We start from the raw sequence: 17,508 nt of genomic DNA on the forward strand, positions 1-17,508 counted from the left end.
TACACCATCTCAGCGTCGTTCACACCCTCTTAAGCCTTAGCCCCGCCCATCTCTTTAAGGATTCACACGTGAGGCCATGTGCTAAACAGAGTGAGTACGGTAGTGTACTAAACAACCAAAGATTTCAAGTCTAAAGGCTGTTTTATACTACGTCTATCGACATGTCTGTAGACAGTTATCGCAGTGACATCATGAACATTCTATTGACATTTGACATCAAACTTGTCATTGTCATTATGAAAAAGTATAAACACAAAAATGACAGGCTTCATGACATCAGCAGCCTGGTGGTCCAAAATAGCATAACTGGTGCATTTTAATACCAATAAACCCATCTGTTTAAAAATGTATTTAGTATATGTCAATCTAGCAAACCAGGCAACTAAAAGCAACATTCTAAACCATATTTTGGTTAGTTTGTAGCTTGTTAGTTAGATAGCTAACATTAAGTTAACTGGCTAGCCAGTTCAAATAATGACCATATCATATACTGTAGCTGACAATGTCTTAACTTTAGCCAATTTGCATTCATTATTACAGTTAATGGCAAGCTAATTACAGAAAATGTCTTAGTTGTGAGTGTGACAAAAGAAAAACAGGGTATTCTGCCGGAATTTTTTAAAACTTGGACACTGTCTTGTTAGCTTAATGTTATATCCTAAATTTGACGTTTGTGCAGGTCATGTTGTTTTTCACATTACTGTCTCTAGTAAACACACAATATATCAAATACAATCAACGTTTATTTGTCACATGCACAGGATACAGAAGGTGTAAACGGTACAGTGAAATGGTTACTCGTATTGTGGAGTCTTTTGTTTCGACATGTAGCTTGCTAGCTAAACAATGAACCATAATCCCAACTTATAAAGTTACTAAACTGCATGAAGCTGCATGTAGCTAAAGCTAACCAACTAAGTTCAATGTTAGCTAGTTAGCTAAAATTAGGCTATAACTAGCAATGCAAATGGCTCTGAGAAACGAATAATATTACTACACAGATCATACACATAATGTTAGCTAGCAAGCCAGCCAGCTAACATTAGCTAGCTAACAGTATGCTTTAACTTGAAAACAAAATGAAAATGTCTTTCTGACAAAATTATAAACATATAATATCTGAATATGTAGCTAGCTACACGATCTTAACTGTATCATATACATGGATGAATGCCTCTCCCTCTCTGTCACGGATGTCATGGTTGCCTTTAGTTTGAAGATGTAATCCGGAGACATGTGTTTTATAAAACAGCCTTCTGTGTGTTTTCTTTTCGACTCCCTCCGCATATTTGCAATCAAACGGCAGAATTTTCTCAATCTGCTTAGCTATCATACTCTGCTTCCACGGCACATTCCACTGATTTCAAAACTCCATGAAGTGAAGCGCATTTGCAACACTTTTTCAGTTATTCATGATGAGCAGCTCATGTTATAGACAGAAGGATGCTACATGGCAGACCAATCCAATCTCAACTCTCGCCATATCCAGCCCATCCATTATGTCAGCCAATCATAGCTCGTGGGAAGGTTCCTTCTTTTTCTGTGGCTAAACCAACTGGGCTTGTAATTTAACAATTTTATTCATATTTACAGATGGCATACAAGTTTGTTTTTAATGCACTTGAAAGATCAAATGTTCCAGAAGGCATTTCTGCCCCAAAAAAACAAACACATTTTGATAAAAAACATTACTTATTTTTACATTCAAATGCCTGTCCTTTGAAGTAGTGACGCGCGGCGTATGCCAAGTTTCATGAAATGAGTCACATATGTGTCATGGCTAATGATAAGCAGTGCTCATTGTCTACACTAATGGCAGATCTAACAGTGAAAATCTGTGTTTGTGCTGAAGCCAAGTGTTTCTCGCAGAAACACTGTTTTCGATGTCTGATTCCTCTTCCAAGACAGTAAGCGCTCTCTCCCCTTCCCGTTCTCTCTCTTTCTCTTCCCTTCATATTGTAACATCCAAGGCTATGTTTTTAGAATGTGTTGATTGGGCTAGAAAATAGACTGTTTAAAAAAATGTTCAGGCACTGTAGTAGTATTTCATCACCGCGGCAACGTAGAGTCATATCACTGTTTGATACTCTCTTGGGGTAGCGTTCAGTGTGTGTGTGTACCCAATGTCTCTCCCTGCAGCAATTTGGTAGTGGCTGAGAAATCAGTAGTCCCCTGAAATCAACAGCGCCTCGTGATTACTATGGATCACAGTCTCCAGCCTCCCTCCGCTCTGCCGTTCATTCACCTCATGGAAATGTCTCATTGACTGGGACATGACACAGAGCTATCTCTCAGTATCCAACTTTTGTTTCAAACATACAGATACAACACATGCCGTTACCTACCCTACACACATCACATTTTATGAAGCCTATGTTTCACACGTTATATAAAATTACCCTCAAAGGACCTGTATATTTTGGATAAATTCAAATGAAACCCAATTTGATCAATTAAACAAACAGATTGGTTGAGAAAGCAGACTCATACTTTCCTGAAGGACACAAAAAAATTGAACCAGCCCACCGAGGAGGGTGAAAGCCCCTCCACACTTATCTAAGGACAATGTTGTGCCCCTCCCCCTCCCCAAGTGCAGCATAGAGACATCTAGTGGAGACAGAAGTACAGTAGACTTACTCTCCTCCAATGCATTACAGTAGTAAAGGGGCACTGAAGAGATAGCGTGTGTGTGTGTGTGTGTGTGTGTGTGTGTGTGTGTGTGTGTGTGTGTGTGTGTGTGTGTGTGTGTGTGTGTGTGTGTGTGTGTGTGTGTGTGTGTGTGTGAGGGCACAATGAAACATAAACACACTCCCAGTGTGAGTGAGTAAAGACCTGTCCCATATATTATATATTTATATGGATTATATATTACACACACTCACATTCATAGATCTATTGAGGACTCAAAGTAAATTATTTACACTATTGACTGTGTGTGTGTGTGTGTTCGTGTTTCTATGTGGATGGGTCTGAATGTGATATAATAGGGGTCCTCATTTACTGTTACAGTGTGTGTATGTTCTGTGTGTATGTGTTTTTTGTTTCTGTGTGGATGGGTCTGCGTGTGATATAATTGGGGTCCTCATTTACTGTGACAGTGTGTGTATTTTCTGTGTGTATGTGGGCATGTGTCTTGGTGGGTAACATTAAGTTTTTCCGCGTGTGTTTGTGTGTGCTTGCGTAGGTGTGTGCACGTGGGTGTGTGTGACTGAGGAGGGTTTCTGGGTGTGATGATATACATCCTCATTAACCCCAATGGACACTAATCTCCTTTGCGGCACTCTTTCATCCTGACCTAGGATTTATAGCCTGCTGAATTATGGGTAGTGCATTGATGTTGCCACCTCCATACATCATCCATTTCACCTGTGAGGAGACGCTGACAGCAGTGACTCACTACTCATGGTCATTTTGCCTGTCCTCTTCGCACTAGTCAATGGAGACAAGATCATAGCCCATTACATTATAGCACAGTGCATCATATAGATGGTGCAGGGGCCTGCTGGGAAGGCTAGAGCAGGGTTTCTCAATCCAGGGCGTGCACATGTCTGATTCAACTATTTGAGGGCTTGGCGAGTAGCTGATTAATCAGGTGTGTTAGTGCTGGGCTAGAAACCTGCATCCCGGTTCCCCACAGCCCCACCAAGAGGCTCTGATGTCAGTGTTCACTCCTAGATTGGATGTTAATTATGATGCAGCCAAATGTTGTAGCTGATCATTTGTGTGATAATGAGTTAGCCACTGAGACTCCACCCCCTTGGGGGTCTGAGACACCCCTCTAGGTGGAAACCAGTCATTTACCAGTCAGCCATTTGTCTTTGACTTTCGTCACAACCCCTATGAATCCAGTCATCCAGAGGTTGTACTTTTCTTTTCCTACTCTCCCCTTTAGGAATCCAGTCTGTATTTGGCTTTAAGTTTCTATCATCTCTCTTGGAAATCATCTTTCACTAATCTTGGATTTTTTGAAGGATCATTATTCTAGGAAAAAAACCCACATGTTGACATCACATGATCATGAGAAACCTTTACCATCGAAAATGCTGAGCAATAAAAACAATACAGGTTAATTTGATTATTCCATTTCTGCTTGTATCTGGATGTTGTAGCTATGCATGTAACTACTGTATAAGTGTTAAAAAAACTCTTCCCCTGCACTAGAGTTGCTTACATTTATTGCAAGTCTGCTGCAGTGGGAAGGATACTCTGCCTTGGAGGTGGGAAGTGTCTGTTTACAGTTCACACCTCTGGCCTCTCATGGGATCCTTGACCTGCCAATCATCCCCCTTGACTTTGCCCACCTTGGCCTTGAGCCAATAGGAACTTTAGGCCATCCCATCCCGGGGTCCAGTGAGTAGGCTACTCTACGGCAACTGGACATTTCCATCGGCTCTCTTCTGCCAAAGGATTCTGAACTCTGAACCTCCCTGGTGTGATGTGAATGCGTCGAGGATGATAAACCATTCGTTCAACTACACCATGAAGATGTGTGTTTCTGAGGCAATAAAAGGGTTGAACTTGAGTCTGTGTCCTGATCGTCACTGTGCCTCTAACCGGGAATCCAGAGTGATTGTCCCTTATGTAAAGCGGCACCTTCATTTTCGGAGTCCATCACCAGTTGGTGGCGTTGTTTTTCAATGAGCAATCTCTTTCATAGAACACTACTCTGCTGTTCCACGACAGAGACCTTTAGTTGACACACACCTGAAGACAGAGAACGGGGATTCCCACAGTGGAATGTTATAACATGTGGTAACTATGGTTACACAGCGGGTTAGTCTCTCCAGGAACCAGCAGCTATACAATAGCAGCTGAAAGATTTCAGCACTATTCATTGTTATTTCACACACACACACACACACACACACACACACACACACACACACACACACACACACACACACACACACACACACACACACACACACACACACACAATGCAGTCACACCACGCACGCAGTGAAGAACCAAAACACATCCACTGAATAATCTAATGGAATATGTATTCTCACGAAAAAATAAACGTGATCTATGGTGAAGCCAATCCCTCTCTCTCTCTCTCTCTCTCTCTTTGTGTTTGCTGCAATCTGTCAGACTGTGACTCCATCCATCCGACTGGCGGCCTCCTATCAGAGGGGATCTAATACCAGGACTACTTCTGGATTATCTGTGGCTTCCATGGGAAAAACAGAAGTTCTTAGAGTCCTGCACTCTGCCTCTCAAATGTTGTTCATTTGTAATGGTGTCGCATTTTCAATGTTGGCCTAACGGAGTGTTAGGATTTAGATGGTCAGGATTTTGTATTTCTCTCTCTCTCTCTCTCTCTCTCTCTCTCTCTCTCTCTCTCTCTCTTCTCTCTCTCTCTCTCTCTCTCTCTCTCTCTCTCACATTTAAGGGCTTTATTGGCATTGGAAACATATGTTAACATTGCCAAAGCAAGTGAAGTAGATAATAAACAAAAGTGAAATAAACTAAACAAATTAACAGTCAACATTACACTCACAAAAGTTCCAAAATAAGAAAGTACAAAAGGGAAAATAACACACACACACACACACACGCATGCACGCACGCACACACACACAAATGCATCTCTAATCCTGTACTGCAAAGATTCATTGTGAGTCTGACTCGGTTAGTGTGTGTGTGTGTGTGTGTGTGTGTGTGTGTGTGTGTGTGTGTGTGTGTGTGTGTGTGTGTGTGTGTGTGTGTGTGTGTGTGTGTGTGTGTGTGTGTGTGTGTGTGTGTGTGTGTGTCAGTAGTAGTAAAACTGTGTTTGGTGTCAGATGTTATGTGTCACATGCTGTGTCTGACTGGGGTTTTGAAATGGAACACGTTGTTTGGTATTGGAGAGGTTGTTTATACTGAAAGAAGATGGAAAACAAGAGGGAGAGATGGAAAGTAAGAGAGAGATGGAAAGTAAGAGAGCATAGCCTTGCTATTGAGAGAGGCCGCCGTAGATGGCCTGTCTTCTCTTGAGAGCCAGGTCTATGTGCACACTTCCCACAAAAATGTGGATACTGAGCTGCACTTTCTAACCTCCTGCCAAATGTATGACCAGATTAGAGACACATATTTCCCTCAGACTACACAGACCCACAAATCCAATTTTGATAAACTGTAATCTAATCTATTGGGTGAAATACCAAAGTGTGCCATCACAGCAGAAGGATGTATGACCTGTTGACACAAGAAAAGGGCAACCAGTGAAGAAAAAAACACCATTGTAAATACAACCAATATTTATGTTTTTTTATTTTCTCTTTCGTACATTAACCATTTGCACATCCTTACAACACTGTATATAGCCTTTTGACATTTGAAATGTCTCTATTCCTTTGGAACGTTTGCGAGTGTGATGTTACTGTTCATTTTGAATTGTTTATTTCACTTTTGTTTATTATCTATTTCACTTGCTTTGGCAATGAAAACAAGTTTATCATGCCAATAGAGCCCTCTGAATTGAAATGAGAGAGTGACAGAGAGGGAGAGAGAGCTGGAGGAGAACATAAAGGCACTTACACATCTAAGCTGTTCTAAGTAGTCGTGAGCTGTTATGAATGCTGATAGTACATTCTTATCATGTCGACGACAGGAAGCACTAAAGACAGGTGACTTATGAAAGTGTCACCCACAGACATTCAACTGGGAGTCAGTGCCACGACAGCTGACGAGCAAAGCTGGCTGTCGTGTGATAAACTAGGACGGCAGCAATGGCGATGGCGGGAGGCATATGCGACTGTGCGTTCATGGAGAGTGCGTTCTGTTGGAGAGCTGCCTCGTCAGAGGTAGTGTGTATGTATGTGAGTGTGTGTGTGTGTGTGTGTGTGTGTGTGTGTGTGTGTGTGTGTGTGTTCTGGCACTATGGAGCAGCAGCAGGCAGGGCGGGAGATCAGTGCTTGGTGCTGGCAGGAATCGGTTGCTTAGGTCTGGCAGCGGGGATCGGTGGGCTGGTGAATATCTTCAGCAAAGCACTGCTCCATTGGGGGAGTTGTTGGCTTTTTCCTGTTTGTGTGTGTGTGTGTGTGTGTGTGTGTGTGTGTGTGTGTGTGTGTGTGTGTGTGTGTGTGTGTGTGTGTGTGTGTGTGTGTGTGTGTGTGTGTGTGCGTGTGCGTGCATGCCTGCCTTTCCTCTTCCCTGATGGTACTGGGCGGATGGTAGGATAAATATAGCTGCGTTGGTGTGAGGCTGTTTTCTCCTCGGCATTAATCAAAAGCAATCTGGAGGAGTAGAGAGGGGGAGAGAGAGGGAAAATGTGGAATATGCCAGGGTGTTTTATTTTAGTTCTCTTTAAGGAACCATCCGGGACGCTTATGGAATAATGATAACCCTGGTGGCCAGAGTAAAGGGTCTCCCTCTCTCCCCTCGCTCTCCTCCCTCCCCTCATCTCTCCTCCCTCCCCTCATCTCTCCCCTTCTCTGTCATGTGGTCCTCTTTCCCCTTATTTTCCTTCTCTCATTGTCTTTCTACATACCCTCTTCCCTACACTCAGCTCAGAAATAGGCATCAATGTATGTGTGTTCCTTTACACCTTCAGGTTTAGAAGATGTATTTATAGTTTTGCATTTGACTTTTTAGTCATTTAGCAGACACTCTTATCTGGAGTGACTTACAGTTTGTGCATTCACATTAAGATAGCTAGGTGAGACAACCACATAAACACAGTCATAGTATGTACATTGTTCCTCAATAAAGTATCTATCAGCCAAGTCAGAGCTGTGGTTTTGCTGTGAGAATGTAAGCCAAACTGTTTATTAGAATAGATGCCATATTGTTATGCCATATTATTATTTTAATCATAAAAGCCCTCTCGTCCACACTGTTATACTGGCAGCAGTGTACTCCTTCGGGTGCATGATTCCCCCTTGTCTGCTCTAAACCATTGTTTTCCTGTGATGCTGAATTTCACAGTTAGTCTGTCACTGTTCAAATTGGCTCAGTGCTTATCTTAATTGCTTGTGATAATAATAGCTACTCACAATAAACAATAATGCTGTGTATTCCCGTAATATTCAATACAATATATACCACATAAGTTAGTAACCAACTAGTAATAAAGCATCTTGTGCTTTAAACTATGTAGATTATGTAGATTCTCAAACAAACTCCGTATGTATGTATTTCCTCCCGGTCATGTGTGTGTAATAACCTTGTTATAACCTCTTTCTCCAGGTGGTGTGTGTGTGTGTGTAATAACTCTTATAACCTCTTCCTTCAGTTGATAACCGTATAACAGCCATATAATAACTCGATGTATTTGTGCTTCTCCAGGTGATGTGGGTGTGTAATAACAGTGTTATAACCTCTCCCTCCAGGTGATGTGGGTGTGTAATAACAGTGTTATAACCTCTCCCTCCAGGTGATGTGGGTGTGTAATAACAGTGTTATAACCTCTCCCTCCAGGTGATGTGGGTGTGTAATAACAGTGTTATAACCTCTCCCTCCAGGTGATGTGGGTGTGCAATAACAGTGTTATAACCTCTCCCTCCAGGTGATGTGGGTGTGCAATAACAGTGTTATAACCTCTCCCTCCAGGTGATGTGGGTGTGTAATAACTGCCGTAAACAGCAGGAGATCCTCACTAAGCCAGGGGAGTGGTTCTCAGGTCCAGGGAAGCCAGGTCTAGGCTCAGGCATCAGTGACCCGGCCATGTGTGGCCTGAACCCCAGTGACGAGAAGCTCCGTTCCCTCTCCCAGGTCCCCCTGGGGCCCCATGACGCCAACTGCCCCGGTGACCCAGGACTGGCACCAGGAATGGACCTCCGCTCACGCAGCGAGCCGCCGTAAGCCCCAGCCACAAACACACACATGGTTCACCTGTACACCTACTTAAACATTACTCTCTACTGACATACACCTCATCATTTCTCCCTCTGTCTCGCTTCCTCTCACCCACCAGGAGAAAGCCGGGTGATCAGAACAGTAAAGGTCGAGGTGAGCGTCGACCGGGTCATCCCAGACTCCACACCCAGGTGTCTGTGGACCGGGACCAGCGGGAGCGAGAGCGGAGGGAGGGCCGGCGGCTGAGTAAAGGCCGTTCTCTGGAACACGACCCTGTGGGAGCGGGGGACACCCAATGGACAGGAGAGAGCTATCAAATAGACCCAAACGCCCCCCGACATTTAGCCCAGCCCCAGCCAGGGGAGCCACTGGGGGGCAGGCACCCTCTACAGCCCCTGGGGCGAGGCAGGGGGGTTGAGATTGGGTTTGAGGGTGTTGGGAGTGTTGGGGTCCAGCCCGAGGCTATGCTGGGCCAGAGGACGGTGGAGGGGGGTATTGGGGGGCCACAGGACCATGGCCCTCCACATCTCCAGACCTCAGAACTCAGGGAACCCCCTGGGTCAGCCCCCGTCCCCGAACATGGCCCCCTCCTGCGCCGGTCCAAACGGGAAAAGGCTGAGAGCATGTTGCGAAACGATTCGCTCAGCTCGGACCAGTCAGAGTCTCTGCGGCCGCCACCGCCACGGCCCTACAAGTCAAAACGTGGCGGTGCTGGGAAGAGACAGACATCAGTCAGCAGCTCAGAGGAAGAGGGAGGTACCACGCCAGAGTACAGCAGTTGTGAGGACGCAGAGATCGAGAGTGTCAGTGAGAGAGGTGAGACAGGCTCCAGTGTAAAAGTTTCCCATAGACACAGATCTAGTTTCAGCGTACAGCGTACACTCAAATCGTAACCATAAAATATCCAGGAAGAGACACAACCCCTGACTTCAGATCAGCTTCTAGGGCCAGCTTTATCCCATACTGTGAAAGAGCTTACCAATACTGTATGCATCCCACACTGCAGTGAAAGAGGTAAGAGAGTGTGGTAAGATGTTTTCAAGACATGCTGAGCACAATTTTAAATAAGCGCTCACTCATTGTGTGTGTGTGTGTGTGTGTGTGTGTGTGTGTGTGTGTGTGTGTGTGTGTGTGTGTGTGTGTGTGTGTGTGTGTGTGTGTGTGTGTGTGTGTGTGTGTGTGTGCGTGCTCACCGCAGTTTTAACACACTCACACATGGGAAGTGATTGTAAAAAGTACCGGCTAGCGAGAGCTGCTCAGCCTCTGTCTGCTCTCTTCATTGTAACAATCCAAACTCGAGGTTGCATCTACTTTATCACAGGTAAGTAATCATAGGAGGTGCTTATGAGATTATTCGATGAGGGATAGTGGCATTTGATTAATGAGCTCTAAATGTGGAGATGTTCTTGTACTGTATATAATGTAATATATTGCGACATAGGGTGTACTTAAGCTCAGCTTGTTTTTTACGTGATCAAACACATTTTGTTGAGTTACTCAGTGGATGTGTTTTGGTTGTTGAGTCTGTGCGTGTGTGACTGCACTGAGTATTTGTATTTGTGTGCAGTTGTGCGCGTGCGCTTGTGTGTGTATGATATTCTGGCCATGGCTTGGCCTGAGGGGATAGAGTCCCAGGCGGGCAGGATAGGTTGACCCTGTCCTACCCCCATGTGACCCTGCGTGACAGAGCTAGGACACAGGCTGCAGCCCTGGAGCCATGGGAACAAACACTTGGCTGGATGCTTCTATAACGTCGTCATGTCTCAGCTATGTTACTGCAAATGCTAACCATGTCCTATCTCTTTACTTCAGGTCTTACCGTATCATAGCCATGTACTTTTAGTTTGAAGCGAACCATGCCACTGTACCTAACTATGTCCTAGCTATTTATGTTAGCTCTAACCATGTCCTACAGTTCTAACTATAGTCAGAGCCTGTTATGTTTAGGCTACATACAGCTCACCTAGATACATCACATTTGCGAGCAGAAGAAAGTAGATACTATTGTAAACCCAGCACTGTTTCGAATGGGCTTCAGTCCACTTTGATTTAATGCCATTTGTTCCACATGCCAACCTGGATTGAAACCAGATGAAGCTCTCTAATGACTAATCGATCATATGAGAGAAGAAGAGGGGATTTGTCAAAACTAGTTCTAAACACACCAGCGCAGTAGCGAGCCATGTTTCCTTTTTTAGCTCGGTCCGAGATGGGTTGAGCACAGAAGGAGTGTTCAGGCATTCAAACCTTTCTCTGAGTGCGTGTGCACATACTTTCAGTTCGTAGGTGCGTCACAATGTACGTAAGGACAATGGCAGTAAGGCTGTTAATTGATTTCCCTTAACCAGACGTCCTAGTGAAAGTTTGCTCAATATTCACAAAGAGCTCAACAAACATGCATCACATGGAGACTCTTTTTCTTTCCTAATCACTAAGAGGAGTATGGGGTCAAGCCCTGGGAGATTCTGGTAAAGTGTCATGTCTCGAAACAAAATATTCAATCATCTAACGAAGGTCCAGATCTGGCTCAGCTGTGTATAGTGGCAGCTGAGCTGGTATGTGCTGTGTATACACCTTCTCCTGGCTCTGTCTTTCTCCGTGTGTGTGTGTGTGTGTGTGTGTGTGTGTGTGTGTGTGTGTGTGTGTGTGTGTGTGTGTGTGTGTGTGTGTGTGTGTGTGTGTGTTTGTGTGTGTGGGTGTGTGTGTGTGTGTGTCTCCTTCCATCTACTTCTACTGGTTGATCTCATTTCTCGTGTAGGGGACTGGGAGTGCTACCCGCTGGACCCCACTGTGTGGCATGTAAGTGACTGATTCTTTTTTTGTATCTATTTGAGTGAGTGAGTGAGTGAGTGAGTGAGTGAGTGAGTGAGTGAGTGAGTGAGAGAGATTGAGTGAGGGAGTGTTTGTGTCTGTCTATGTTTGTAAGTGTGTGTGAATTTCTATATAGTGTGTGCTTGTCGATCGAGAGAGAGAGAGAGTGAGAGAGAAACAGAGACAGAGACAGTGGGTTAGGTATAATGTGGTTGCTCCCAGGCTGTTAGGTTGAATCAGTATATTGTTCACAGCATCCGGTGACATGGCAGCCATCCAAAGAGGGTGACCATCTAATCGGCCGAATCACCCTGAGCAAGAGGAGCGTTATGCCTAAAGAGGCCGGGGCACTGCTGGGGCTGAAGGTTGGAGCTCATACCAGACACGATCACACTTTGGCTAGACTGTGTGTGTGTGTGTGTGTGTGTGTGTGTGTGTGTGTGTGTGTGTGTGTGTGTGTGTGTGTGTGTGTGTGTGTGTCTTTAGTTTGGCTATTGTGTTACTTGACTGTGTGTATGTGTATGTGCACACGAATGTCTTCAGGTGGTTGGGGGAAGGGTCACAGAGGCGGGCAGACTGGGAGCCTTCATCACTGTAGTCAAGAAGGGCAGTCTGGCCGACGTCGTGGGACACCTACGAGCAGGTATGCAAAGTGTGTGTATGTGTGTGTACATACAGTGTGTGTGTGTGTGTGTATGTATGTGTAAATATGTTTGTATGTGTGTGTCGGTTTTGAAGAATGACATTGTGTATTTTCAGGGGATGAGGTTCTGCAGTGGAACGGCAAGATGTTGCCAGGAGCAACCCAGAAAGAAGTTTACAATATCATTCTCAATTCCCAAGCAGAACCCCAAGTGGAACTAGTGGTGTCCCGGCCCATTGGGTAAGTCAGGAATAAGAGACTCTTACCTTTGAGGAAAAGACACCGAACCCTAATAGATGCACTATGATTGGGATTGCAACTCTGTGACGCTTGGTTTCAAGTGTCGTCTGTGTCTGTCTTTGGCACTGGTGAGATCATGCATAGGTTAGCCCATTGCCCAATTTAATTTCCCACCTTTCTCTCCAAATTGTACATTCATACTTTTCCTCATAGATTTACAAGGAATGGGACTGGTGTATGGAATAGGGTGCCCACATGGGACAGGAACAATCACCCACAAACCCACAGCGAAACCCAGGCTACCTAAATATGGTTCCCAATCAGAGACAATGAGTAACACCTGCCTCTGATTGAGAACCATATCAGGCCAGACATAGAAATAGACAAACAAGACATCCAACATAGAATGCCCACTCAGATCACACCCTGACCAACCAAAACATAGAAACATACAAATAAACTATGGTCAGGGTGTGACACTTGCGAAGCTTTTATAAAGCCTATCAGTAAGTAAAGCTACAGTATTAAGACCCCCTCTCCTTCCACACAAATTTACACAAGCATCCTCATCCTCCCCCACCCTGTGACCATAGAGCTGACGAAAGCCTAAATTAGTAGACTGCAATAACGGATTATTGGTTGTAAAAATGTTTCTATGTTGATCCAACTCTTTCTATATTGATCCTACTCTTTCTATGTTGATCCTACTCTTTCTATATTGATCCTACTCTTTCTATATTGATTCTACTCTTTCTATATTGATTCTACTCTTTCTCTATTAATCCTACTCTTTCTCTATTAATGCTACTCTTTCTCTATTAATCCTACTCTTTCTCTATTAATCCTACTCTTTCTAAGTTGATCCTACTCTTTCTATGTTGATCCTACTCTTTGCCTATTAATCCTACTCTTTCTATGTTGATCCTACTCTTTCTATGTTGATCCTACTCTTTCTCTATTAATCCTACTCTTTCTATGTTGATCCTACTCTTTCTATATTGATCCAACTCTTTCTCTATTAATCCTACTCTTTCTTTGTTGATCCTACTCTTTCTATATTGATCCTACTCTTTTTCTATTAATCCTACTCTTTCTCTATTAAACCTACTCTTTCTATGTTGATCCTACTCTTTCTATATTGATCCTACTCTTTCTATATTGATTCTACTCTTTCTATATTGATTCTACTCTTTCTCTATTAATCCTACTCTTTCTCTATTAATCCTACTCTTTCTCTATTAATCCTACTCTTTCTCTATTAATCCTACTCTTTCTCTATTAATCCTACTCTTTCTATGTTGATCCTACTCTTTCTATATTGATCCAACTCTTTCTCTATTGATCCTACTCTTTCTATGTTGATCCTACTCTTTCTATATTGATCCTACTCTTTTTCTATTAATCCTACTCTTTCTCTATTAATCCTACTCTTTCTATGTTGATCCTACTCTTTCTATATTGTGTTGGGGAATAATCAGAATTAGTTGGGTAACATAGATAAGATGTTTTATATTCATCAATGTTTGTAAGTTACTTCTCATCAGAATGTTATTTTTGTATAATACTGTGGCGGGGTTGCAGTATCTGTTCTATGTCAAGACTAAGTTGCTTGGGCCGGAGAGAGGGGAGAGGTCAAGCATGTATCTCTTGGCTCCACAATGTCTGTGTGCCAGTCAGTGTGTCTCTGTGATCTTGTCAAGATAGGATGGATTTGATATATGCCTGTTGATATGGAGGATTGGTTTATGGTTCTGAGTTTGAGAAAGGAGACAAAGCTGAACAATGAATTATGCCGATGCTGTCTTATCCTGTGTATCTTTGCTATAATGGATCCCATTTGCCATTATGTTGGGACTCTCAACTTTTCATTAGAGATACTGAACTGTTGAAAGTCAAAATGCTATTGCAATGTGGAAGGGAATCTCAGAGAATTCATTGATAGACACTGAATTGATCTGAGAGTCACAGGGTTTGTGATAGAGCTCATATAATCAACGATGGACTTTGATAACTAACTCTGACTTGTGTGTGTGGTTTGCTCCCATGATGTGGTAAATAGAGGAAATTTCCACGACAATTGATCCTACTCTTTCTATGTTGATCCTACTCTTTCTATATTGACCCTACTCTTTCTGTTGATCCTACTTTTTCTATGTTGATTCTATTATTTTTATATTTATCCTACTCTTTTTATATTGATCCTAGTCTTTCTATATTGATCCGACTCTTTCTATGTTGATCCTACTCTTCCCTCCTGTTTTTACCTACCAACAGTCAAGACAACACTAAATAATAGTCTTTGTATACTTGTGTTATCCTGTACTATCAGATGTTAGTGTGACTTTAACTGATATGTCTCTGATTGACTCCAGTGATATCCCAAGAATCCCAGACACATCCCACCCTCCACTAGAATCTAGTAGGTATTTCATCTGTTCTCGCTTCTCTGTCTGTTTCTCTCTCTCTTTGCTTTTCCTCTTTCTTTCCTTCTTTCTCTCTTTCTTTCTTTCTTTCTTTCTCTCTCTCTCTCTCTCCCCTTCTCTCTCTCCCCTTCTCTCTCTCCTTCTCTCTCTCTCTCATTCTGTATCTCTCTCCCTCTGTCTCTGTCTCTGTCTCTCTCTCTGCTTTTCCTCTCTCTGTCTCTCTCTCTGTCAACTCTCTCTCGCTCTTTCTTTTTGACCCTAGTTGTTAGGGGTTTAACTGGGTGAGATGTGTCTTGTCTTATTTCTGCCCTCACAGCAGGTTCCAGTTCATTCGAGTCCCAGAAGATGGAGCAGCCATCTATATCAGTCATGTCCCCCACCAGCCCCAGTGCACTAAGAGACAACCCACAGCTAATGTCTGGACAGCTCACAGTGAGTACACACCAACAGACATATGTGGGATTATTATGCATTGGTATATGATATGTATGTTATAGTAATCTGGCTCATAGTGATCATTTCCATTATGTGTGTGTTTATGTGCGTGCTTTCAGATATTGCCCGGACAACTTTCAGTAAGTCAATACCAAAGGATTGTCATGTCATGTATCATGAGTGCAGACATTTGGGGCTGTCTTGTATTTCTATATAGTTTGTAGCCTACGTAATATCATTTAAGATGGGTTGTTGGCTCCTAGTGATCATGATGGGGTGTATCTCTGTCTGTCTGTGTGCAGGTGAAGCTGTGGTATGATAAGGTGGGACACCAGCTAATAGTGAATGTGGTCCAGGCAACAGAGCTGCCTCCCCGACCGGATGGGCGACCTAGAAACCCCTACGTCAAAATGTACTTCCTGCCGGACCGCAGGTACGTCATCGTAGTATACAGTTGAAGTAGGAAGTTTACGTACACCTTATCCAAATACATTTAAACTCAGTTTTTCCACAATTCCTGACATTTAATCCTAGTACAAATTCCCTGTCTTAGTTAGGTCAGTTAGGATCACCACTTATTTTAAGAATGTGAAATGCCAGAATAGTAGTAGAGAGGATTTATTTCAGATTTGATTTCTTTCATCACATTCTCAGTGGGTCAGAAGTTTACATACACTCAATTAGTATTTGGTAGCATTGCCTTTAAATTGTTTAACTTGGGTCAAACGTTTCGAGTAGCCTTCCACAAGCTTCACACAATAAGTTGGGTGAAATTTTGGCCCATTCCTCCTGACAGAGCTGGTGTAACTGAGTCAGGTTTGTAGGGCTCCTTGCTCGCACACCCTTTTTCAGTTCTGCCCACAAATGTTCTATGGGATTAAGGTATGTGATGGCCACTCCAATATGACTTTGTTGTCCTTAAGCCATTTTGCCACGACTTTGGAAGTGTGCTTGGGGTCAATGTCTATTTGGAAGACCAAATAGACATTGCAACCAAGCTTTAACTTCCTGGTTGATTTGCAACCAAGCTTTAACTTCCTGGTTGATGTCTTGAGATTTTGCATCAATATATCCACAGAATTTTCCACCCTCATGAAGCCATCTATTTTGTGAAGTGCACCAGTCCCTCCTTCAGCAAAGCACCCCCACAACATGATGCTGCCACCCCGGTGCTTCACGGTTGGGATGGTGTTCTTCGGCTTGCAAGCCTCCCCTTTTTCCTCCAAACATAATGATGGTCATTATGGCCAAACAGTTCTATTTTTGGTTCATCAGACCAGAGGACATTTCTCCAAAAAGTATGATCTTTGTCCCCATGTGCAGTTGCAAACCGTGGTCTGGCTTTTTTATGTCGGTTTTGGAGCAGTGCCTGCATCCTTGCTGAGCGGCCTTTCAGGTTATATCGATATAGGACTCGTTTTACTGTGGATATAGATACTTTTGTACCTGTTTCCTCCAACATCTTCACATGGTCCTTTGCTGTTGTTCTTGGATTGATTTGCAGCTTTCACACCAAAGTACGTTCATCATTAGGAGACAGAACACTTTTCCTTCCTGAGCGGTATGACGGCTGTGGTCCCATGGTGTTTATACTTGAGTACTATTGTTTGTACAGATGAACGTGGTACCTTCAGGTATTTGGAAATTGCTCTCAAGGATGAACCAGACTTGTGGAGGTCTATAGTTTTTTTCTTTGTGGAGGTCTATAGTTTTAGTCTATAGTTTTTTCTTTTTTCTTTTGATTTTCCCATGATGTCAAGCAAAGAGGCACTGAGTTTGAAGGTAGGTCTTGAAATACATCCACAGGTACACCTCCAACTGACTCAAATTATGTAAAATTAGCCTATCAGAAGTTTCTATAGCCATGATATCATTTTCTGGAATTTTCCAAGCTGTTTAAAGGCATAGTCAACTTAGTGTATGTAAACTTCTGACCCCCTGGAATTGTGATACAGTGAATTATAAGTGAAATAATCTGTCTGTAAACAATTGTTGGTAAAATTACTTGTGTCATGCACAAAGTAGATGTCCTAACCGACTTGCCTCAACTATAGTTTGTTAACAATAAATGTGTGGAGAGGTTGAAAAACGAGTTTTAATGACTCCAACCTAAGTGTATGTCAACATCCGACTTCAACTGTATCAGTTAGACTACCACATAGAAAAACAAACAAA

General features: G+C 43.1%; 1 pseudogene; it reads left to right on the forward strand.

The window, feature by feature from the left end:
* LOC135512332 (regulating synaptic membrane exocytosis protein 1-like) overlaps window positions 1-17,508 on the forward strand; it is a 68,120-nt pseudogene that overhangs the window by 25,292 nt on the left and 25,320 nt on the right.

This window comes from Oncorhynchus masou, chromosome 24 (assembly GCF_036934945.1).
Source record: "Oncorhynchus masou masou isolate Uvic2021 chromosome 24, UVic_Omas_1.1, whole genome shotgun sequence".
NCBI classification, from domain to species: Eukaryota; Metazoa; Chordata; class Actinopteri; order Salmoniformes; family Salmonidae; genus Oncorhynchus; species Oncorhynchus masou.